Source organism: Onychostoma macrolepis, chromosome 03, assembly GCF_012432095.1.
Source record: "Onychostoma macrolepis isolate SWU-2019 chromosome 03, ASM1243209v1, whole genome shotgun sequence".
Classification (NCBI taxonomy): Eukaryota; Metazoa; Chordata; class Actinopteri; order Cypriniformes; family Cyprinidae; genus Onychostoma; species Onychostoma macrolepis.
The window spans coordinates 35,030,638-35,057,624 of record NC_081157.1 but is presented as its reverse complement, the minus strand read 5'-3'; the positions used below and the strand labels follow the sequence as shown (position 1 = coordinate 35,057,624).

At 37.4% G+C, this 26,987-nt stretch overlaps 1 protein-coding gene across 4 annotated transcripts in view; it reads right to left on the bottom strand.

Annotated features, from left to right (window-relative positions):
- LOC131536191 (protein phosphatase 1 regulatory subunit 29) overlaps nucleotides 1-26,987 on the bottom strand; it is a 110,658-nt gene that overhangs the window by 56,566 nt on the left and 27,105 nt on the right. For all 4 annotated transcript variants that reach the window (XR_009269883.1, XM_058768946.1, XM_058768947.1 and 1 more), the window contains one exon: nucleotides 18,735-18,915. The gene's annotated coding sequence lies outside the window, so the exon portion shown is untranslated. The remainder of the gene's footprint in view (nucleotides 1-18,734; nucleotides 18,916-26,987) is intronic.

The window sequence follows — 26,987 nt, the reverse complement described above, 5'->3', positions numbered from 1 at the left end:
TTTCTCCCTCTTTTGCCTTCTCATCTCCTCTGTTCTTCCTCCCCCATCAGTTTTCTTTCTTCTGCACAATTTCATGCATACTTCATGTATAAGGGGTGGGTTTTTACATATAAAGCATTTGTGCATATTACAGAATGACATATGAATTAAATGTAGTAGGGATGCACCGATACCACTTTTTCCAGTACTCGCCCGATACCGATATTTTTATTTTTGGTACTTGCCGGTACAGAGTACCGATACCGATATTTTCATTGCATTTGTACATTTTTTAAATATTGGGTACAGAAACCAAAAGAGTATGTATAATGTTAGTTGGTTGACTTCATTTATCAAATAGATACAGCCAAACCAAAATTCATCCAGACACCTTCAACATTTCTCACATTATCACAGTTTATTTGCTATAGTTTAGAAAATGGTAATAAAATATGACAAGAACTCAGAGTTTTGTGTCAGAACAAATTCAGCTTGATAATGTCAGATAACTAAGCTAGGCCTGTATATAAGCTAGGCCTATATACAGGGCTTGACATTAACTATTTTGCTCACCGGCCACTGTGGCTAGTGTTGGGAAATTGCATTTATGCATATACTGCATGCAAAAACAGGTCATTTTTGACCTATTGAAGGGCATTTTTCCCTAACTGTATTAAATGCATGCTTAATATAATAAGATAATATAGGGCTGTTTTCAATCATATGAAATCAGTATCTACAAAACCGATCATTCCACTGCAGAAGAAACAGAAGTGACAGGAGCGGCATTCAGATACATTTACACAGACAGTTCAATGTAGCTGAAATATAGCACAAATGCATTTACACTGCGTGCAAAATTATAACAACATAAATAATGATGTGAGCTCGGTGTTTTATTTATGTATTTTTATTTTTTATTTTTAATATACAAATATGTAGATAGGCTACTATAAAAGTAAACCGCCAGTAGGTGGCAGCAAGTGATCTTAATCTTAATTAATGAGTCATTGAAGCATGCCTTCAAACGATTCGTTCAGAAGGCTGATTCATTCAAGAATGAAGCAAGTGCCTGTCCTTATGAATGGACCACTGAATCATTGACACAAAATTCAAAAACACGAATCATTCATTAACAAAACACCGCTGTGTGTTGCTCAGACATGCGCGACTGTTCTGCTGTGATCTTTGTTTGGAACTATTTTCATTAACCAAATAGAGCAAAACCAGTCAATGTTGACAATATATCCTTTCAATAAATTAAAATTCAAATATTGAACTAAAATGCATATTAACTACTCGTTTGCAATCGTGGTTTTCAGGGAACTTCCCTCTCTTGGTCGTGTCATGTTGCTTAGGCTGTATGTTATAAATATAAAAACTAAGTTACATGTTTATGATTCTTCTGTGTGCAGTTGTGTTCATTTGTTTTGATTTCTCCATGAGATTCTCTCACATAGACAGGCTGCGTGAGCTTCAACTGGCACGACCTTGTTATTACTGATTATCCATTATCAGTCGCCGTTTACACCGAATGTAATAAAATCAGAACCATTCTTGCCGAAATTTCGGTGCAATTAAATGTTTTAATCAGATTAGTTGTCTGGTCGGGCAAGTAAAATTCTCTTCTTTCACTTGCCCCTTCAAAAAATCTACTTGTCCCGAACAAGCATTAATGTCGAGCTCTGTTACTGTAGCCTATATAAAATTCAACCCGCCAGAGTGGCTAGTGGGAGTGACTGTGTTACCCGCCACAGCTGAAATCCACCTGCATTTGGCGGGTTGGGGGGTGTTAATGTCAAGCCCTGCCTATATAATGGATTACAATCAACCAAAAACTATTCAGACAGCTGTTAGTATGACAATATTTACACAACTATCAATACTTTGTCGGGCAACCCTTAGCCTTAATTACAGCCTGTAGTCTCCTGGGCATGCTGTCAACCAGGCTCATGCAAACCTGAACTTCAATTTTATTTCCCAGACTCGGTCTGAATCATTTTTGGTCCCAAATTTGTATCAATTTTACTGGTAGTCCACTGGATGAAGAATTTTTGGTTATAATATGTCCCAGTTTACTTTATTTTGCTATCCCCACTTACTTAAATGAACTATAAGCTAAGCAGGGTTGAGCCTGGTCAGTACCTGGATGGGAGACCTCCTGAGAAAACTAGGTTGCTGCTGGAAGAGGTGTTAGTGAGGCCAGCAGGGGGTGCTCACCCTGTGGTCTGTGGGGGTCCTAACGCCCCAGTATAGTGACGGGGACACTATACTGTAAAAAGCACCGTCCTTCGGATGAGATGTTTAACCGAGGTCCTGACTCTCTGTGGTCATTAAAAATCCCACGATGTCCTTCGAAAAAGAGTAGGGTGTAACCCCGGCATCCTGGCCAAATTTGCCCATTAGCCTTTGACCATCATGGCCTCCTAATCATCCCCATACACTGATTAGCTGCATCGCTGTCTCCTCTCCTCATGATGTATATGCAGGCGAATACAATTTTACGTAAGTTTAGTTTCTGTTAAGATGAGGTAAAGGTGTCACTTTTCAAAGCATACTGTACAACACTTTATACTGCTCATTTGTGGTGTAACTCACAGGACATTTCCCGATGTTAAATCAACACCGCTTGGTGTAGCCTACATATGGGAACACCAAGCGGTGTTGATTTAACACCAGGAAATTTACTGTGTACAGAGCATCTAGTTTACAGAAGCTGCAAGTAGCTTATAATGATGCAATGAGAATCTTACTAAGGAGACCTAGATAGTGCAAGTGAAATGTTTGCGAGTGCAAGAGTAATCACTTTTAAAGCACTGTTACGAAATCTTATGTATAGATGTATCTGCCGGCTTAATGCTTCTAAATGAGATTATTGTGGGTTTATCAAATATAGGGGTTAGTAGGCTACTACACGGTATCAGTCAAAGCTGTGGAGACACTATTGCTGTATTTTGTAACTCTTTATGTCTGTGATAGATGCTATGGGTTGTATATGTTGTCTATTGTCTTTTTTAAATCTATAAAATCTTAATTATAGTGAATGTCCCTATACATTGTCTTATATTTACGATTTAGTTTTAAGCCAAATTATGCGTGTGCTCAGTGAGCGAACATCAATAAAGATCACACAACAGAAGTGCGTGCTCTCTCTCTCCCTCCCTACCGTTAAGTAACTTGTGCATTGTTTTACTTACTTGTTTTTGACATATCCGACCGAATTACAAACTATCCAGTGATGTCTGTGAGAAACGGATATTCACGGATATTCACCCGCTGCGCGCTCAATCCACTCAGAGTGCTTTGCTTAGCCCATCAGCTCGCGCACATCAGCTGTACAGGCGTTAATACTGAATGTTTAACATTAAATTCATTGCATGCATATACTTCGTAGACATCCTTAATCTCCAATACTTCATTCTGCTGTCTGTTGTTCTGTTGTCGGTGTTTCTTTGTCTTAATAAGACACTTACACTTATCACATGCTGTGTGATATCGGCGTTTGGTATCGGAGCATTTTAACGAGTATAGTACAGGAGCTCAGTATCGGGAACGATGTGCATCCCTAAAATGTAGTATATTTTATTCTGACTGAAACATTTTAGTCAATGAAAAAAATATATGTAGTAACAAATAACAGACAATGCAATATGTCATCATTCACTCACCCTGTTGTATGACTTACTTTTTCCTCTGAAAACACAAAAGATGATATTTCGAACTGTATGGACAAAACCCACTGAGAGATTAAAAACAGCTTTTGTGTGTGTGTGCTCCACAGAAAAAGAAAGCCATACAGGTTTGAATGGACATGAGTGTGAGTAAATGATAAGATAATTTTCATTTTTGGCTGAACTATCCCTTTAAGTCAGAAAAAAGAGCAAATAAACAAAATCTACATTCACAGTCAATGTTCAGGATAGAACCGTATTTGCTATTTAGTTACAACAGACTCTCAAATTATAACCGCAGACCCAAGCTTATCGAATATGGTCTGTATGAACAAGTAACCCCCTTTCCTATTCTTGAGATAGCCATGAAAATCATCTGTAACCACAGTGATAGTCATTAAAGTAAATATCAAATATGGCAACTTCTGCAACACCAGAAAGTCTTATCACAATTCTGCATGCAGCAGTTTTTAATAAACGAGCCCAATCGAGTTGAGGGCTCATCTGTCAAATCTTAATTAACTGACAGTGGCTATGAATGTTCAGATATCAAATCTGGTGGGGACAGACTGCAACAGGATCGAAAATCTTCATAAACACAGTTCATATCTCCCTCTCTAAGTTCCCAGAACCTAGGACGGAAAAACGCAATACATATGAGGCGCGAGAGCGGTGCGCTCTGAAAAAGTCAGTCTCGGTCCGCTTCAAAAATGAACTCTGGTGCTGTTTGACTGAAATATGAATGCAACACAGACCAAAGGCATCTAAACAAACCAAACATAGGACGTGATGCCACAAGATGAGACCCTAAAAAGGACAGAATGCTCCTCGTCAAAAAACAAAAAGGATGCTCCTCGCCCTGGGTCACTCAGGTTGTGATGGTATACTGATGCCTTTTGTTTTGTATCTTTTGGTTCAGTGTCTATAAACGCTAAGTGAACCAGTACTAAATGTCTTATTTTCTTTTTTGGACAAGACCAAAAGAACCAAAACCCAACTACAAGTGTAAACACACACTAAGGTTGACCTACGAACCAAAGTAGCAATAGCTCATTCAAAAGTATAATTTTCTATTACATAACTTAAATGCAAAACTTTATATTATATTCACTTAATAACAGTAATAACTGTACTCAACTTCTGCTACAATTTACATGATCTACTCATTGTCAATTCTGTTTTACTCTGTGTACATTGATGTATTATTGTCTGTATTTATTGTACTGTTGTCTTTTTCGTCCTTGTGAGTCTCCTATGCATCACTGTTGTTTTCCTGAAGAAACTGTTTCCTTTTTTTATCCATTGTCATGTGATGTGCTAAAAATGACAGTAAAGTTGACTTTGACTTTGAACTTGCTCTCCAAATTCAGCGCTGCACATTTGCAAGAGTAAATTAGCACTCCAAATAGGTCTGACACTAGTATTCTGCTTCTGTGTGAAAAAAGAGCCAACACATTTAAGGCAGAAGAAGGAGCTACACAAAAATAGAGACACTGATAAAGAGGAAGAAAAGATTGCACAGATACTAAACGAAAGATAATATGATTTTAGAGAGAAAACACAGTTCCACTTAACACTTAAAAAAAACAAGAAAGAGAAAACAGCTGGGAAAAACGGCCCTCTGTTTGTGTTTTTGCCATCTGTTTAATTTTCTGCCTCAGAAATCTTGGGAAGCTCTCGCTACATTTCAAACCCTCCCAGGCTCAGCCTCTCAAGTGTGTCTCTGTGAACTGATGTTTTAGTATGCGGCTGGAGAAGCGGCTGTCCTCCGCCCTTCAGAAGTGGAGCATGTTGAGCACTCTTCTTTAAATAATGGTGCTAAGACCCTGCTGGGTTCTGCACCGCATGAGGCACAAGATCAGAGCAACGAGGAAGTCATATTAGACGTTTACTGTGCTGTCTAAACCCCTATTCATACCTTTCCCCTAATATTTGTTTTCTTTGCTTCCTTCTTTTGACCTTTTTATTACCGCATATCCTCTCCCTCACTTTCGTCCCCTCATTCCTCTGCTCTTTGAAATGTTAATTCTGTCATCAGGTCTCTTGCCTAATTGGCTGCCTCCTTGTTTTAATTAGATATGTATGACTTGAGCTAACAAGAAGTCCCTAGACTGCAGCGTGTTGTTTGTGTGTGCGTGTGTGTGCGAGTAGCATCACGAGTTTCCTGTTTTCAGGCCTCTGTATTATGTGTCTGGCCCTTGCGTAAGGTCCATCTCTCTTGTTGTCGTAGTGACGGCACGAGTTCCCTGCGGCTGTGCTGTTGTTCCCAGAGAAGCTAATCTGACTGTATGACTGGGCTGACGGTCATGAGGTCATGTTTGTCCTATTACGGTTGCATTTGCCCTCCACCTCTGTAAGAAGCTGGACTGAACAGGATCAGGATGATGCTGTTTCCCTGTTTTAGTAAAAAAGTGAGGACCAAGCAAACTTTTGACCTACCCTTGTGAAAAAGAAGTAAATTTCATTTTACTTTTAAAAAGAGCACTTATTTTAGAAATAGAACACTTTAAAACAGTATAAGTGGGAACTGAATGTAATTTTCTGGACATGTAACTGCATTTGCAATTTACTGAAAATGCATTGTAGTTTAAATTTCTATTAATGCAATTAGCTGACCCACTTACTGTAAGAAAGACATCTTTACATGTATTTCATTACTCATTACTGTATTTAATTACTTATTTTTGAAATATGGATAAAGTGCACTGCAAAATCTACTGACAAGCATTTATGGTAAACTAAAGTATACATTAATGTCATTTCTATTGAAACTTGTCCTATATGTCACGTGTTTATATTTACAATTATTAGAGGTATGTAATGATGAAAATGCAATTTAGTACATTTAAAATCCATTAGATATTTAATTACACAGGATATGTGCATCTCCATAACTGAGGCCAATGCGATACACATCTCGATGCATAGCCAATGATACGATACATTGAAGATACATATGAAGCAGCTACCGATGCGATACGATTCACCCATGCAGTGCAATCCGATTTTGATACAATTCAACAAAATGCAATACGATGCAATGGAAAAAGCATATGATGCTATGCAATTCAATATGGATCAGATAGTTTGCTTTTATTTCTGTGGTTCAGACAGACAGGAAATCATAAATGAAGTTAAGTGCCTTCTGACTCTCCCGAGTTGTGATATGTCATATTCACGTAGCAGCAGTGGTGATGAGAGAACACAATGCAATGCTAACAAATTATTGGTCACTTTCTAAATAATAAAAGTATAGCACATCTACGTATGTATATGAAGGGTTCAGATGCAAAAGCCTCTAAGTACCTTTTGAAATTTTCTTCTAAAATGAGCATTTTTATCAGGCTCCTATGTAGTAGGTTCAGTAATTTCACTTTCATGGTAATGAATAGGTTCTTTTCATAGCCATTTAAGTGAAATAACTTAACATAAACATATGGAGCCTGAAAAAAAACTCTTCATATGTATGTTTGGTGAAGTACACCAAAAGTGAACATTCAGTACAATTAAGCACACTTCTTTGAATGCTTTTCTACAAAGTCCTTGTGGTGCAACTTCAGCTTTCCAAAAGCTGTATGCATTTAGTTTTATGTTTATGTTAACATTTTGTACAAATGACAATGTAATCGCTCCTCTGTGACATTTCCTATTCCAATGGTATTTACAAAAACTTCAAATTACTTTTGTTAAATGTCCCAACTGGATTGGATGTATAAATAAATTTGCCGTTAGGTCTTTCTCAGAGAAATGTTTTCTGCATGGTTTCCCCCAGAAATGTCAAAAATGCTCAGACAAATAAGATCAGGTGTCTCATTAAAGAGAGAGAGAGCTGCTTTGTGAGTCTGTTTTTCACCAAAAATATTGATTGCTTGAAAGCAGAATAATAGCCACTATTAATGAAAAGGCTAGTATATTATTTGTTTACAGCAATATATTTCAAGATTGGGGTCCATAGACCTCACTAATGGCACTCAGGCGTAAATAAGTTTAAAAAGGCTGGGAAATACTGCTTTAGATGGCAAACACTTGAAAAGAGATAAAGACAGAAAGAATACACAACCAAAAGTGAGCAAATATCCGTCTTATTTCCATCACTGACATGGCAGTATAGAGAAACTGAGCCATTTCTTCAAAAGCTATAAAGACAGACAGAGTGAATATTTGGGAAATGATGGGAATTGAGTGATCTGGAGGTTGTGTGAGCGAGAGATCGGTAGGGGGTCTCTCGCATGCATCTGCCTGCAAGAACATGGCACAGATATGCCTATCACACGACAGAAAGAGAGAAAAAGACAGATCTGAGAGTGGAGGAGTGAGATTGCAGAAAAAGAATCAGCTTTACGACTTCTAATGCATTAGGTGTTTCTGGTGTGACCATCTACGTCTGGTTTTCAAAGATTATTCACATCAAATGCTATACATTCTGTCGCATCAGACTGGAAATACTAACCGTCTTTCTTTCGGATGTGTATGATGTATTCTGTACGTTGAGTGTGTGATACGTGGAGGAGAGGTTCTCTTTTATCTAGTGAGCTGTGCCATTATGTAAGCTGACCTATCTTTGCTATAATCAGATCAGTGCGCACACATAATAATCCAGAAACAACTGAAAAACAATGCCGAATTCACTCAGCCAAAAAGAACGAGGGGGGAAAAAACAATCACCAAACCCGCTCGTGGAAATGTGCCGAGGATGAGAGGCTACTGAAGTTCATGCCTTAGGATGTCTGCGTTCATCTGGGATGCATATTTCATGCTTTGTCAAGCTGTTTATGGCTGCTTGTGGCTCACTTTTCTTCCATCTCTGTCTTTATCTCTCTCTCTCACTCTCTCTTTCTCCCTGCTCTCTCTCAAGTCTCATGAAATCAGTCTCATTCTTGGGCATGTACATGGGAAAATGTACATTCAAATATCTAAGCATTCTCAGTTCGCACAACAGAACCACAAAACATCACAAAATATTTAAGCAGCATTACAAAATTGCGATGTTCTGAGATGAACAAACTGCATTTGTTGACTGTATACAATTCTGCTGCATAAAGCATTGTAAATTAGCTGACAGCTGAGAGTATTTGTGGATACGCAGAAAGACAGAGGACGTGGAGGTGTTCCATGACCTGGAAAGCCTGAGTGTGCAAATGTGTGTCTATGTGCTACATGAATCAGATGATACACAGGGTAATGAGATCGCTATTTAAATCTTCTTAGTTGGAAATGTATGACTTGGCAAACCTGTTCAGATTGTATAGGACTCAGCAGGGTTCTTTTAGGTTATCTTTCTCTTGCTCGGCTTGTGGGGCCCTAGATTAGGAAAATCGTTGTTAAAAAAAATCACTATAATCACAATCATAATGATTAAATTTTTTTTTTTAAAAATCATAGAACCAATGCAATGTGATGAATTTTTTCTTTACAAAAAAAGCACTAAAATAATCATAATTTAATTTTTTAATTCATAATATATATATATATATATATATATATATATATATATATATATATATATATATATATATATATATAATGCCACTTACAGCAGTAATACTTAATAATACAGTAATACTCTTTAAATCTCAGTTTATTTGAATGATACTTCAAAAATTCAAATTGCAATTCTGCATCCTGTTTGTTGCCTCGACCTCAATTCAAATTTTGGAATTCAGTTGGAATTTAAAAAGCAGTCTGATTCAGTTCTGAATGCAGCACATCCCTGATGTTCAGATCAATGTTTGTAAATTATTTACTGCAACAGACTTTGCAAAAAGGGCAAAATAATTTCTTGTGTTTTCACTCTGCAAGTCAGTGTCAATTTAATTCTGTGGCGTTCATCATTCATTATAGTGGGACGGATATAGTCACGACACAACACGCGCTTCTAGTGTTCATTAAGTGATAAGTGTCTTTGCACTGAAAATAATTGTCTTCTAATTTTTTTTTATAGACCATCTCACTTGGCTCTTTATATCTTTCTGTGTGTCTCATGCCTTTCATTAAACAAAAATTACTGTGCATAATGATTATTCTATCCAAATAATAACACATACAGTATATATCTACATACAGTACTTCCAAACATAATATGCTTTGAATCACAGTGTGAGGTCGTGTTACAGCAGAGTTTCGTACTGTATGACTCATGCTATTTGATGTCATACATCATTGTAAAAGGGAGTGTGAAAAGGGCAGAGGTCACTTTATGATTCATAGCCACAAATCTTTTAAATTATCACCACTGGTGCACATTATGATCAACAAACGAAACATTTCATTAACATCATGTGAATTACAGTGATTGAATGACAATCAGAATTCATATCTTTACTCAGTGAAGTGCGTCATGCACCAGTTCTCTTGTCCACAGCTCGTGTTACAAAGACATTTCTACATTCACTGACTCATCAGCCCATTTGTGTTTTGACTCAGGGGTCTACAGGTCCACCAAAACCATTAGTCAGGCCAGGTTTGCCTAATAGAGTTGTTTGTCGAGCGGTTGGGGTCATGCAAATGAGAGCTATAGGGACTACACAAATGCTCCCCTGTGCAGTGCTCTCAGAAACAGCAGCTCAATACAGCCACCAACCTCCTTCAGGCCTCAGATGCTCTCCATTAATAAGCAGAAAAGCTCTCTGGTCCTTCACTTCATAAAGGGACCTTCAGTCAGAGAGGGCAGCCAGTAATCACGGCAGAGTTTGGAGTTCTTAATGAAACACCAGAACACACTCCCCAGACCCTGATATTAATTACCACCTCAGCTATGGAAAGACAGTCTGTGTCTCCACATCTCACAAGTGCTCTCACCTCAAGATCAGTCTCAGCATGCGGCTACAACTCTGTCATTTCAGAGTGCTCACTAAGAGCTCAACTCACCTGACTCTCTCTGGCTCCAACAGATCATCTCATACCGAGACCAGATTCTGTCACTTTTAAAGTAGTTTGCCTTGAGTTTCTTTCGACATGTACTGTAGGAAGTACGATGTAGATTCTACTGTAATGTATGACGACAGACATATAAGACCATAAAATCAAAGATCAAGCTTGAAAGAAAAAACGTTTATACAAAAATATTACGTAACTGTTTTCAACATTGATAATGATAACGAATGTTTCTTGAGCAGCAAATCAGCAAATTATAATGATTTCTGAATTCGGATCATGTGACACTGAAGACTGGAGTAATGACTGCTGAAAACTCAGCTTTGACATTACATTAATAAAATGCATTTTAAAATATATTACATTCATTTCTTTGGTGATCATATGAGATTTAAAAGAAAAAAAGGGTCTGGTGAGAAGAGGGTTACAGAGAGTACAAAGTAGATCTGGCTTATGCAATCTTAAATATTTTTTTCTATGATTAAATAAATAAAAATACTGAATGCACCTTTAAAACAAATGTACTGTCCCAACTTTCTATGACTTAAATGTTATTGCTATGCATCAAGCAGTTAAAATGGCTGGCTCCCATTCTGCCAATCTGGCGAGCGATGCTGTACTCATTAAATATATGTTTGGAGAGAATAAGCAGTTCTCGTGTGTAAATCAGCAGCTGTAGAATGAGCTGTACAGCACTAATGGAGAATGTTGGCCTGTGGGGCTGAGTAAACACATGGCTATTTTTAAAACACAGGCTCTGGATCAGCAACAATGGCAGACAACTTATCATAATACTGCATGCATAAAGTACACATCGTTCATTATGTACTCCATTACAAGAAAGCACAGTTACTGTTTTAGGCTATGCGCATATAGCAGTACAATATGGTTGTTGGCCCTGCTTGGAGTTAACATTCACACACAGTTCAGTTATGTAAAAGATTGACAAGCACATTCTATATTCAAAGTTACTACCTCGTGACCAATTTTCAACAGTCAAAACTGCAATTAAAGAGAGAAACTTTCACAGAAAAGCACCTGTGAATGTTCATACATTCACACTATCATTACATCATTTACAATAAGAGTTTTTGACCACACAATGCTTCTTAAAGAGGATCAAATGCTAGCTAGCTTAGAAAAAAATCCTTAAAGATGCAATTCAAAGTCTTGATATTTACTATCATTATCTGTGACTATGGTTACAGCTATTACTCGAGGCTATCAAGAGAAGAGGATTGACTTTGGTTACTCATTCATGCAACAGCATTCGATCTGCTCCTGTCTGCTATTGTATGTACAGGGCAATTTCACAGACACACCTGTTAGTAAATGCGGCTGTCAGTCCCAAACACTGAGACAGCCTTTCAAACCTCTTCTCTCACATTCATTTACTCCAGAACCTTACACGGGATTTTGGGTCCTTCTGAGCTTCGCTTCTCCAGCGATCTGTCATTTCGATTCAATTACAAAACCCTCCCTCCTTGCAAGCCTGTCACTTACCATGTGGAACGGCTGAGAGTGTGAACAGCACAGTTTAGACGCGCCTCAGAAGACATGTGCGTGTTTGTGCACTTTACTTGCCATCGAGTCTCTAAGGACTTGTTGATTTTACAAAATAAGTGTCTATAAGCGCCTGTTCAGTCACTTTTGGCCCTGCAATCTACAACATGTGTATCAGTGTGTCTAACATCTTTCACAACAGCATCAATCACAGCAGAAACTGCTGTTTACTCTGTCTGTCACACTGATATGCGATCCGTACAAACTCTCGGGAGAGATTTCCACTAGTCGTTTCATCACTGAGCCTTGTGCTCTGTTTAATAATGCCCTCCCCCACCAACAAAACCGTTCTTAGATGCAAGGCCATCTGCTTGTGGATTCCAGAATAACACAGGACCAAGTGTACACATGTGAGGATAAAGAATTACTGTTATTCTTCTGACAGTTCTTTGTAGCTCAAACCAAAGCCTTTGGATTAATCTTACGCGTCGACACGGAGAGACAGCACATGTTGCAACACTTCTCATCAGTGGATGGAGATCCACATGCACAGCCACCAGATCTGAGATGGTTTGAGGAATTTGACAAGAGATGAAGAATTTAACAATTTAATTTTTTTTTAGTACTTTTAATTAATATATACACACCATTCAAAGGTTTGGGGGCTGTACAAGGTTTGAATGTTTTTGAACAAAGTCTTTTATGTTCATAAGGCTATATTTATTTAACCATAATATTGTGAAATTTTATTGCAATTTAAAAGTGGAGACATTTCCTGTGATGAATTTTCAGTCATTACTCCAGTCTTCAGTGCCACATGATCCTTCAGAAATTATTCTAATATGCTGATTTGACGCTTAAGAAATATTTCTCATTATTATCAATGCTGAAAACAGTTGGGCTGCTTAATATTTTAACCTCTCACATAAAATAAATTTGTTTATTCTGTACCGTCATGCAAAAAAGGGGAGTAATTCAAACTATAGTCTAACATAGCCATATTTCAACTATCATAGCATTTTAATTACCACATCTGTTGACATGATGCCGGTGAATTGCAGAGTTGGTGCAAATATATCCACATCACTTTGATCAGATTTTTTCTTAATTTCTCTTTTCTCACTGCTCTCATTTTTGTTGTGTGTTTACTTTGTTACTGAGAGGAAAGCGTGTACCGCATAGGATATTCATCTAAACGCCGCTCACAGCAGCACGGACAGTGTCAGGATGTTCATTAACAGTATATCACTGTAAAGGTATTTGCAACTTCTGTTTGCTTCTGAGTGAAGAGTGGAAAAATAACTTTGCAATGAGTATATCGGGGCCTCAGGGTTCAACAAGGTCTGCTTTACTGACATCACATCAACAGCAACACCAAATAAACCACCCCTCACATACACTTACAGTATGAATGGCACACAATATCACACACATATTAATAGCAGTCACACAAGACTATTACTGGACTACGCAGTTACAAGAGAGTAAGCCCACAAAACTAAACATGAACAAAAAGCAGTTATGACCAGTTCAGCTCCATCAATACCCTTTAAAGGGGTCATCGGATGCAAAATTCACTTTACTAGTTGTTTGAACATAAATGTGTGTTGGAAGTGTGTGTACACATACATCCTATAATGATAAAAATCATTTATGAGTATAAAGGTTTTTTATGAATCTTCGCAAATCGCCTTTCCTTGAGTTGTGTTTTCATTTTATTTACTAAAAGAACTAGAAAGGAGTAGCTGCGCTGCATATTTTTTGATTCACTAAAAACCCATTTGTTCTGGAACTGGACTACACTTGACGCAATGTCTTTTTCATGCTGTTAATTCAGTTTCAGTATTGCAGTGCTGCAAAATAATTAGTGCAAGAATCTCTGCAAAGTACTGTATGATATTCTGTGAACTAATGCATGTGTGAGAACTGTTAATGGAAGAATGGTTTCACACTTCCCAACACTAAATCTGACTTGTTCAAAACTTATATGTCTGCTATGCGAGAGTCTCGCCTTCAGAACTCACAGCTCATTTCTGAGTGACCGGTTGGCCATTATGCATAAAATTCCCTAATAACTCAGGCACACATGTCAAATAGCCACAGACGGCCACACATTGACAGTCTGACTGTGACTGATTCCGTGTGAGTGAAGTGAAAGCACTTCTCCTTCTGTAAGAAAGTTATATTCTCTCACATCCAAATGTCTTTAGCAAACTTGTCTCTATCTTCTCTATTACCAGGTCGGATTCAGTCTAGTGGTGGCCTAAATCCAATTTTTTATTTGCATGTGACAGACCTGATTATATTTGAGCAGTGTGAACATAAAAATCCAATCTTTTAAAATCCAGTTTGGGCCGCTATCATATGTAGCCCTACAACTAATAAATATCCAATCGATGGTCATGTGACCCTAAAAATGATCACATTTTATCCAGTATATGAAGCTTTTTAGTTACAGATATTAGAGAATGTGAGTTACTTTAAATCTTTAAAATTAAAATACTGTTTTAAGGAACATTCCCTCAAATGTTATTGTTTTACCTTGATTCTTTCCTCACCAATTCATTTTTTATTTATTTATTTTTTTTACAATGCACAGAACATTTACTAATGTATATATTAATTTCAACCCACCACTGCCAAGGAAAATGGACAATAGACTTAAAGATCGAAAACAGATGCATATACTGATGTAACTTGAACATAGCCAGATTTAGACTCAGTATTGTCATATCAGCAGAGAACCATGGGCCTGTTTTCAACATGACTACACAATACAGAGCCATTAAGATACTCTGGGACAAAAACAAAACTGCAACTATGTACCAAACAAACTCCATCTACCTCAATGGCTTGAGACGGGCCTCTGATCAATACTTTCATTAGAACTCTCAATTGCTGCCTTTTGTCTCTTAAGAGAGAGCACAGAATGACTCAAATTGGTTCATCCTTCCTCTAGAAATCTTTAAGTACATCTTATAAAAAAAGAAACTGATTTGACTAAAAACCAATACAATGCAAGTTGGACAGCATTTTAATTTCTTTTCTTTTCTTGTCAGGCCCCGTCCAACCAAAGCAACTTACCAGAATGATGTTGAATGTTGCTTCTAAAGCATTGTGTAATTAGAGAATTAACTGTCAGTCATGAACGAGGCCGATTCATTTAAAATGTGTCTCTGATGGTGCAATACAATAGATTGTTCTGTTGCCAGAGCTGACTGACATCTCAGTTATTTTAGAGCAGGTTGGAATGAATATTTCCTGTGAAATTAGGCTTTTCAGACAAACACACAGGCTTTACCGAGAGCAGAAGGATCAAACCTATTAAAATATTAGAGATGGTCAAAGTGCACCATAATGTTCCTATAATAAGGTCAACGATAGAGACACGATACGATTTAGCCGTTACAATCTCGCCACACGCTGCGCCGCCCATTAACCCCCACTGAGAGACAATATCACAGATGATGCCCATGTCCACATCTAAATGACTCATCTATGCACAAGCATATAGCCTCTTGGATAAATAAAACGTAAGTCCCACTGTCCGACATCAAAATCCTCTTAAAAACTCATTGCGCTCTGGCCACCGATTTGAACAGTCCATAGAGAGATATACAGACAAAGAGAAACACAGAGGGTCAAATTCACTACATTCAACAGCTGCCTCACTTAGTTCAGTGCAAATAACCAGTTTTATTCACAAACCAACCATTAACCAGTGTAATGAACATTTACATTTAATCATTTAGCAGACGCTTTTATCCAAAGCGACATACAAATGAGAACAATAGAAGCAATGAGACCATCGAGAGTGCAGCAGTATACAAGTGCCATGACAAGTCTCAGTTAGGCCAGCAAAGTACATGTAGCTAGTTTTTTTTTTTTTAAATAGATAGAATAGGTAGGTGTTAGTATTAGTTGGTCAGGTGCTGCAACTTGTGCTGAAATAGTACTGCCCTGAAGGTATTTATATTATATCATTATTTTTTCCATTTAAATTATTATTGTATTTAATACAACAGTTAGTTTGGATCCTTAAGTTAAATCAAAACGCTCTGGGACTTTTCTGCAGGTTCATTACACCAGTAGGTGACGATGAGTGAGTCAGTGAATCATTCAACCAATTTGTTCAAAAACACTGATTCATTTAAGAACAAATTAAGTTTGAGTGAGTCGGTAAATCATTCATTCAACCAATTATTTAAAAAATACTGATTCATTCAATTATAAAACACCACTTCTGTGCATTTCTTGTGGACGCAATGGTACTTTCTGCTTTGTGCAAAAACAGACTGGAAAATAAAAACATTTAGTCAGCAGTAAAGACATTTATAATGTTAAAAAAGATTTGAATTTCAAATAAATGCTGTCCCCCACTTTTCTTTATATTCATCAAAGAATACTAGAGTAATGGCTGCTGAAAATTTGGCTTTGCCAACACAGGAATAAATTGCATTTTAAAATATATTAACATAAAAACTATTGTCAAATATTATAATAATTTAAACAGTTTTCTACCACATGTTTGATCAGCTTTGTTGAACTTCTTTCGAAAACATCTTACCAACCAACCCCCAAAAATAATGCATATGTGTGTAAAGAAAGTGCACAAATCATTCTTAGTGAATCCCCCCTGACGGGAACCCGTCTCCAGCTGCATTCCAGGAGGGAGAGAAGGATAGGGGGCTGTAACGGCAGAGCTGCAGCTCTTGTCGATGTGAGTAGAGCCAGGCAGGGCAGGGCGGGGCAGGGGTGTAAACAGCACTCTTAAGCACTGTTGTCAGGCAGTAATAATAGAGTTCCTGTGTTAATCGCTGTGGGTGGAGAGGCAGCCATTATGTTCTTCTCAATAGTACAGTCGCTACTCACATGACACAGAACCACACATACACACTCATTCTCCCTCATTGTGTTTGTGTGCCTTCCCTAAAGGTCCTGGCTTAATGTGCTCCACATGACCGACCTTTACTGTCAACAGAGTGCCACAGCAGTCATTACAGAATAGCCATTTCACACATACATACACACATTCACCTCTCACGGGCCAGGCAAGGAGAGACACCTCACGCAATATGAGTTTTTCCCCTGTGGTGATACAGCCAGAGGGAAGATCACCAATGAGCCCTCTAGGCCTCTTATTAAACATGGAAGGTCACCTGTGCCTCTAAACACACACCATCTACACACAAACCACACAACCTTCTCTCTCTGTCTTGCTTTCAATTGCTTTGTGCTTTCACCGAACCTTTTCTTAATTTACTATTAAATAAAACATTAATAATGGAAAATAATAATAATATACAGACTTCTTCAAAAGGAAAGCAAATGCATAACATCAATGAATAAAAAATACAAGATCATAATATAAATTATTAGTATCGTGAGTGTTTATTTTTGCACGTTTAACCTGAATTTAACCTAGCAAAACTGAACAAATTATGCAAAAGAAAAATAAATTAATTAATAAATTAAACACTTTCAAATAAATTTTAGAGTTATTAATTAAAGTTCATTAATGAAGTGAACCAAAGATAAAGTTCTAATGTGTCCTTGGCACATTAAAATATTTAATGTTTTTAAAATGTGTCAAATTTGACACATTTTAAGCTTCATTTCTAATTTAATTTTACAATAATATAATATATTGCTGTTAATAATGTATAATATATAATTGGTAGTGTCATGAGTATTTATTTTTACACTTTTAACTTTATCCATTTTTATCTTTCCTTTTCAATAACTCTCTAATTTCTTTGCACAATGTTCATTGCATGAAGGTAAGCTGCAAATTCTTTATCAATACAAAAATACAAACTTCCTTCTAACCCTTCCCCACAACAACAAAAATTGTTTCAAGATCGTGTTGATGGTTTTATTGTTCATTGAACTATTGTTCATAACGTACAAGTTCTTAATTGTTGTATTATTTCATTTGTCAACAAAGTGTATTTAAAAAATCCTTAGAAAAAATAAAAACATGCCAGAAATGGAACTAATTTTGTAGTAGACTTCAGTCCTATAACAGTCTCTATTAACACTTACTATATTTTTTTCTGCAAGTATTTGTTATGAAGGAAACGAGAAAGCACAGTGTGTGATTTGTGGACTTGCGCTATAACGATGGTCTTCATTATAAGGCTGAGGGGGTAAAGAGGGTCACAGCTGAGCTCCAGTGGTCCAGACTCATTAAAGCCTCTCACTGCCATTGAGCTGACTGCGGTAAGCATGAGTGAGCAGGACCTTTTTCAAAGAAGCAAAGCAAGGCCATTTAACCATTTCATTTTAGTGTTGAAGAGCGCGGAAATCATCTGTGGGACCCTTAAAAACCACTGTACACTTCCTAGACCGAACTAAATGAAAATACATTGTCTTGTGTGACTGTATTTGAAAACAAGAGATGGCAGGTATCTCTCTTCATGCTGAGTGTGTGTGTCGATGTGTGTAAATAAGAGAGAGGAAAAGACATGACAGGCCCATCATCATTTACAAAAACAAACCACAGTGACTGTCAGATTGGGGCAGGTTTTCTTGTTGAAAACTGCAAACGGATGGAACAAATGCTTTTGCAGGGAATTTGCACACAGGCAGTTTTCCATATGTACTGTTTAACAAGGTTGTCTAGAAGCTGTTAAACAATCAATGCACAAGGAAGGGACAAAAACTGCATCACGTTTACATGTATAGTGTGACTATGCCAATTCTCACCTGCTTTCCCTCCTCTGACGCTACGCAGTTGATGTTGTCGTCTTGTGCAGCGGATCAGGTGTGATTGCCGTACCAGGTCTGCAGACGTCAAGTGTAAGCGGTCCTGATGCTGCAGTATTTAAGCCTTGGTTGAAATCCACTTGTCGCAGGGAACAGGGGCTGGGAACCGATGAGCTCTGAGCTGTAGATAAGAGATGATGGGAGAGGGAGAGACAGTTAAAGAGCTGGCGCAACTTCTGAATAATGTTGTTTGTGGTGCTGCAAAACCCACTTGGCTTTCTTAATTAGCCTGAATCTAAATAAGGTGGCAGACTTGGCATAGTCTGTCACTTAGTGCATCAGGCAGAGACATCAGAGAAAGAGAGGGACAGAGAGAGAGGGGGAAATAGAAAGAAACAAAGAAAGGAGCAGAACTGCTGACAGGCAAAGCAGGAGTGATGAAAGAGTGAAGGGAGTATGAAAGTACAAGGAGAAACTGAGGAAAAAACGACTTTTGATTTTTAGCACTCTTTCAAGCGTTAGTGGACTGACAACTATCATTACAAACTTCATATACTTTTTATATGAAAAACTGCTTCGCTAAAAATAAAAATAAAATGTTTAAATAATAATAAATGAATGAAGGTTAATGCAGGGAATGGGTGCTGTCAGAATGAGAGTCCAAACAGCTGATAAAAGCACAACTCCAGTCCATCAGTTAATGTCTTGTGAAGCAAAATGCTATGCGTTTGTAATAAACCAATTTATGAGTAAGACCTTTTAACTTCAAACTGTGGCTTAGGGCTAAAATACGAATCCTCTATCCGTAATATTGCCTTTTCCAATGAAAAAGGCATCTCATTTGAATCAGGAGAGAAATATGAACAGATCAAGCACCATTTACAAGAGAAAGCAGTTGTAAACAAAAACGTTAGTGGATTTTGATGTGAGAGGAGTCGACAGGGGATGGACTTTTCACTGGAGGAAGCGTCATTATGGATTATGCATTTCGACCAGAAGCAACGGTTTAAAGTTAAAACGTCCAAATGACAGAACATGCAGCTTTTTCACTTTACAAGACATTAATTGATGGACTATAGTCAGGTAGTTTACTTGTGGATTATTGTGATGTTTTTAAATCTGTTTGAACTTGATGGTACCCATTCACTGCAGAAGATCCACTGGTGAGTAAGTTACATGACGAAATAAACTAATGGATGACCTGAAGATGAGTCAATTTTCACTGAATTTTCACTTTTGGTTAACTGCTTTGTGTTCAGCAAAATGAAAAGGTAACAGACAAGTATATCTTGCGTCAATAATGACTATTTTAATGGCTTTGCAAAATAAGTGTATTAAAAAAGTAATACATTAATATGGAACACATTATTTTAGGCTTCATATAAAAATCTATGCTTTATGCTATATCTATCAGTGGGTACATAAAATCATAAGACGACTTCTGTGTTGGACATTAAAACCAAGGTGGAACTATAAAATATAGTACAAAACAGAACCGAGTAACACAATCAACATCACCAGTTACAAATCAAATCTCCAGACTCATTCCAGAAACACAAGAGAGCTGAAAGACAGAGGAGCACTGAAGTATTTTGTAGAGACAGAATGAAAGATAAGTGTGCTGGAATGAGCCTGGGGAGATCAGTGCATCGCCTGCCTGGTAGATGCGGTGATTTAGCAAACAAAAGTTCTGGTATTGGTATTGGAGAGGGAAGGTGGGAGAGACAGGAATGATGGGACAGATCTTTCCATCAATCACACACCCAAATCAATGAGTCAGGCAACCGTGAGCGGAGACGGAGGAGATGCAAAGATTCAGAGGAGAGAGACCGGAGGTGGAGGTGGGTGTGGAATGAGAAAAGAAAGCAAGATAGAAACTTCTTTGTGAATATTTCTTAGGTTCATTAACTTTATTTGAGTAATGTTCTGTTAAATCATTAATTTATTCTGGTTTTAGCCCTGGGTGAAAGGGTAAAAGATTTTCAAAATAAAAAACACTTTTTCAAAAATGGTTTCCAGACTTCGCCGTACTGACTGATAATGATAAAAATCATTCGAGAAGAGGAAACCACAGCCCCCTTATATCAGCTAGATATGTTTCAGCGTGTCGTTGCCCACAGGGACGGTGGGTGGCAGCTAGACCAACAAAAATCCAATGTGTATCTGACTTTCATGACTGTTTCTTAACACACTTAAGTACACTTTTAAAAAATGCATTTTGTAATAATGTTTTACTTTAAATTACAGTTGAAATGATCATGTTTTAAGTATCATTCCTCACGCTTTAAAAAGTACACTTATTTAGATTTTTAGACTAACATACTAAAGCACATGTAAGGTATACTGTAATTTTCTGTAGTGTGTTATTCAGTATTACATCTAAAATTATTTCAGCATTATCCATATGTGTTTAGAAATATATTTAAATACAAGACATACAGGTTTCAATAAAAATGACATTTAAAATACATTTAATTTCCATAAACATTCAGCAACACTGTAAGATGAAAAGATTAGATGAAAATATACTAATTAAGTTCCAATTAAGTGGGTCAAAAAAAATTAAATTCATTTAATTTTTATTTAATTGCTATGCACTTAAATGTTTGAAAACCTCTGTTGTAATACTTTTATACACTCTAAATAATGCTGGGTAAAATATGGACGAATCCAGCGATTGGTTTGTTTAGACCCAGCAGTTGGGTTACTGCCCAGAAGGCTGGGTTAAACATTTAACCCAACTGTTGGTTGAAAACAACCCAGCATGTGTTCTGTCCAATATTTACCCATGCAGCACTGGGTTGTATTTTTTTAGAATGTAGCGTTGTTTTTTATAGTGTTGTTTTTATTATGGAACTTGACTATCACTGATCACCATTCACATTCAATGCATGGAAAAGAGAAGAACGATCATCCCGCCTAAAGTGTTTTGTGTTTAATAAAAGATCATGTTTAGAATGACATGAGGATGAGTAAATGTCAGAATGTTCCATTGTGGATGAGCCGTCCCTTCAACAATGATTCCAATAAGCACTGTTGACTCTGACAAGGTCCACGGCAGACATGACTTGAGGCAGGTAAACGGAGGGAGAGACAGAATCAAGCCATAGTGGAGGAGGAGTAAAATAAGGCAGAGGTTGTGTAGGAGGATCGCTCTCTATTATGCTGTTGTCCCTGGCAACAGCCACTTTCTCTCTCTCTCTCTCTCTCTCCCTCTCTCTCCTTTCTTCATCCTTCTCTTCCACACCTCCTCTTCCTCCAGCCTCTGCTGTTCACCGTTAGCCTTTTCTGTTTTTGGCCTAACCTCCCTCACTCATTCTGCCTCGATCGCTCACGGCCTCGCTGCTAATACACCATATTTGCTTTTTCTATTTCTACGCCATCATTTTCATTTCTGTCTCAATTCACTCTCTCACTCTCTCTCTCTCTCGGTCCGTGAGTGCAGTGAGTTAATGAGTTCTCAGTTGTCTCACAGTGGCACTGAAGGGAGGAGAGATTGTCAGTCAGTCTGTGCATCTCTAACACACTAATCCCTGAATTTATCTGCACAGACATGTGCACTGGCACAGCATACCATGCTCTCTTTCTCTCACACATACGCACAAATATATTCGACCCGCACACCCACTATATCGCCGCTGACACGGTAAATAAACATGCGAGATGCCTCTTGGCCAAGGTCTCTGCGATAAACAATAATATACTTGGTAAAATGTTGACAATAACAGCCAGAAAAGAGCTCTAGGAATCCTTGGTGGTGTTAAAGGTGTCTGTTATTACAGGGATTTGACTTCCTGTCTGAGTCCTGATCTGTATTTTGGCCCTCTGCTCGCCACAAGCAAAATAACTTCAGTCGCACTGTGATTTCCAGACAAATCAAATCTCGGACCGGTGCACAGGTATGGTTATTTTCCAGCAGTGAACTTTGTTTTGGCTTCTGACTTCTGTCTGGTACCCTGCGGCCCCCTTCAATTTCTGTTGCGTTCTCCATTTTGTTCTCTCTGTCCTCGGGGATGCACTTTAAGAGTGAAATGTTGAATTTTCAGCAACAGTGCATGGATTCAAGTAGAGATTGCCATGCTTTAAAGCATCTTGCTGTTAAAATGACCATACAGTGTTCATCTGCAGATATAGCTTTTGGCGTGGACGATGAACAGATCAAAGAGCTCTTTATACAAACGGTCAGGTTGAGAACCTAGATTGTGCTCTTTTGTGTGATTTTACACATGCTTCCTTAGATGAAACCAGCTGTGAGAATATACATAGACCTAAAAGTGGAACTTTAGTCATGGTCTCAGAAGAAACATGACCTGCATTTTGAAAGACTCAGAAGGTCCAAATTCCCCTCAAGGGAAACTCATTATTCATACTAATTATGCCATTCATCTAATCAGCCTCATTTCTCTATCTCCGATCAATGGCTATCGATAAGGTCTCAGTCTGCCTAAGGCATTAGTATCATTACACCCCCTTCTGCTGTCTCAAACACAATGCTGTTAAGTCTCAATGGTCCTCATCTGCTTCTGCTTCGGCTCAATCTTACATAAACCTTCTGTTGACATTTCAAACAAAAGGAATAAAACAACTAAATTCCTACGTTAATACATGAAGTATTTTTATTTATTAATGGGGATAAATAATTAAATGTTTACTGGAGGTGGGTCACTTGACCGTCATTCATTTTATATACACGAGACATGTCATATTTTAGATGTAACTGATCACTTTTACATCCCAATGGTAATTCATTTACACAGAACGATACCCAAAATCCAAACTAGGTATCCATCAATGAGCTGATAGTTATTTTTGATGTTATGACTGGTAACTGATAAATGACCAGTGTTAAAATTGTACAATTTTGTCTAAATAAAAATAAAATAAATCATATTGAATGCTACAAAATCATAATCCACAGTATGTTTGCTAAAGAGCTTAAATTATTAGTATCATATTAAATTTAAATGAGCATTAAATTATATCTAATTATATATAGTTGTAGTCTAAATGTAAAAGAGAAAAAAATGAGCACAGTTAACTATCCAGTAACAGCCAATACTGTTACTATTAATATTAATATTAATAAATACTCACCGCTTCCACATATGGTGTGAAAAAGGACTAATGGTTGTTGATCACACAGAATGGCTTCTCTGTGGAGTCTCATCAGTTTCTCTTTCTTGGTCCAATTGTGGAACAGAGTTTCTGACTCAGAAGACCCAACACTAATTGGCTATTATTGTCCAAATTCTCAGCAGAACAAAATGAAATTGCAATAAATCACTATGTTCATACTTCAACTAATGACTACTGCCTCCTGTTAGCATTGCTTGCAGCTGCAGTTAAAGTGATTGATGTGCCCTGTGTATATTTAAACAAGTTACAACACTGCTGTTATTTTAACTTGTTCACCCAGCTCACAAACACAAAAACCAGCAGGCTTTTGTGTGTGCAATCAGCTCAGCAATGCTGTAGAAGTATTTTTTTTTTAATTCATGTGAAGTAGGGATCGTAAAAAATACTATGAGCTATGAATGACTGCCCAGTTATTCCACAGTTGAGTCAAGAATTAAAAACAAACATTGTATGTTTATTTAAATATTTAGAGTAAACTGTTAAAAATTTTCTCATTTGTTAGAAATTGTAAAAAAAAAAAAAAAAAAGTTTTTAAGATTTAAGCAGGATGGCAATTGTTGATGGCCAGCGGCAGCTGAAGGTTTGTAAAATCTGAATACAATTATGAGCTGCTTCATTTAAGACGTTCTTGAATGCAAATCCAAAGTTCTGTCATGAAACTCTAGATGGCGCAGCTGATTGGTCTTTTTGTATCAGCAGCCAATGAGCTGCTGCTCAGCATTCAAACACTTGGCTAGTGCTTGCTGTAGCAGTTGCAGCACGCTTCAGAAACCCTCCACCTTCCCCAGCTCCACCTGCATAGATCTGCTACAGGGGGATTTCACGTATGCTATATATGGGGGTTATTTCACATATGTTGTATGCGCAGCAGCATTATTCCCCCAGAACCCGGAGTCAAAAACGTTAAATAAATAAGTTAACATCTTGATGTAAGATAAAGTAATCATAATATAGTACTTTACTGCTTTACTGCTTTTACTTAGAAAATTAACTGTTATGAGAAAAATATGGGGTAACACTTTCGAATACTGTTCCATCATTAATGAATAACTACACAAGAACACATGAGTAATGCAATATTATCACTCTAGTAACAACTAGTAACTAACAAGCAACTCTGATTGATGAGTTAGTAAATACCGGTAATAGTGCTTAGTCGAATATGGTAGTTCACTATTACCTAATCAGTAACTATTATTTTTTTCATACCTCCCCAAGAACTACTAAGAACTACTGTATACAGGTTGATAATTAATATGAATAATACATAATGTATATTCTAAAGTAAAGGTCATGGTAACCCACTAGCAATGACTCAAGTATTACCAAATTCTTCAGAAGGAATTACTAATTATTTGGATCAGTATTCTAAAGTGATGATCGTGATAATTATCTAGTAATTACTGACGTCACTGTAAACTTTTGAGGTTTTTGTAAGGTTCTGGGGTGCATTTCCCAAAAGCATCGTTAGCTCCATTGAACTCTATTGGTAACTACGGGACTTGCGACCATAGTTGTTTTTGGGAAACGCACCCCTGGTTAGTAATTAATTTAGCTAGATTTGGTAACACTTAAATCACTACTAGTGGGTTACTGTGACCTTCTCTTTAGAATACTGATCCAAATAATTAGTAGTTTCTTCAGAAGGATGTAGTAACACTTGAGTCATTACTGTCCAAAACCTTACATATATCTCAAAAGCTCACAATGACATCAGTCAATATTAGGAAGTTATGATGATTTTCGGTAATACTTGAGTAATTTTTGGTAATATTTGAGTCATTACTAGTGGGTTACCATGATCTTCATTTTAGAATTAATTATTCATTATGCATAATTCACATTAATTGTGAACCTGTATAAAGTAGTTCTTAGAAGTTCTCAGGATATATGAAAAAAAAAGTTATTGTTAGCTAATAGTGAACTACCAGTTTCAACTTAGCGCTATTGCTTAATAAATCATTAATCGGAGTTTCTTGTTAGTTAATAGTAGTTACTACAATGTTAATAGTGCATTAGTCATTTGTTCCTGTGTAGTTATTCATTAACGACGGAGCAAGTATTCTAAAGTGTAACCTAATATGGTCCCAGTTAGAACTGTGGAGTGATACAAGGTACATGAAAATTGTCATAAACAATGGTCAAATATGCAATTTAGTATCTTTTTTTTGACCTCGCAATTCTGACCAATAAGAATTAAGTAATTACAGAGAGCTGTGTAATGAAATAAATTACTAAGTTTAATTTAAAAATAAAACACCTTTGTGATTGTTTGATTTACTAAATGTGAAAAAAAAAAAAAAAAACAAAACTGTCATTATGGGCCTGTATGGCTGTTTTGCAGTTGGTGAAGACCGACTGCAGTTAAAGAAAGCGAGAGAAAGCGGGAGAGAGCGAGAGTGCTGAAACGCTGAGGGAAAGCAGGAGGGTGGTTTTTAGCAGCAGTCAAACTGTGAGCCCTGCAGAGAGAAAAGAAGAGCGGTATTTTTCCATCTGCTAGGTGATCTCAGAGCACCCGAGTCATCAGGTGTCTTAAAACACACACACATACGTACCATCACTAAATGCACATATCACATTTGAAACTGTTCCAATACACAGAGCAATGTGCCAAATGTTTATAGTCATTGTTTATTCATCCAGTTTTGCACCCAGGACTCAATCTGTTGCCTTCTGCTCTGAGGGTGACTCATTAACTACCTGCAGAATTAACCCTGCATGTGCCCTGGTGCATAATGAGGTGCAGGAGGACACGTAAGGAAGAACAATGAGTGAGCAAAAAAAGTGAATTTCACTTATTAGACCCTAAGGAGGTGCATCACACTGACCCCCATAGTGTGTGTACTGCATATGTGTGAGTTCAGTGATTTTACATTTCAATATATATTATACACCAGTGAGCCAAACCATTATGACTACCCATCTAACATGCTGTAGGTCCTACTTGTGCTGCCAAAACAACACTGACCCACTGAGTCATGGACTCTACAAGACCTCTGTCAAAGTCACTCAGAACTTTATTCCTGCCCATTTCTCCTGCACCAACACATTGACTACATGAAGTAATTGTTCATTTATCATCGTCCTTCACAGGTGTCTTTGTTAGGAGATGATGAA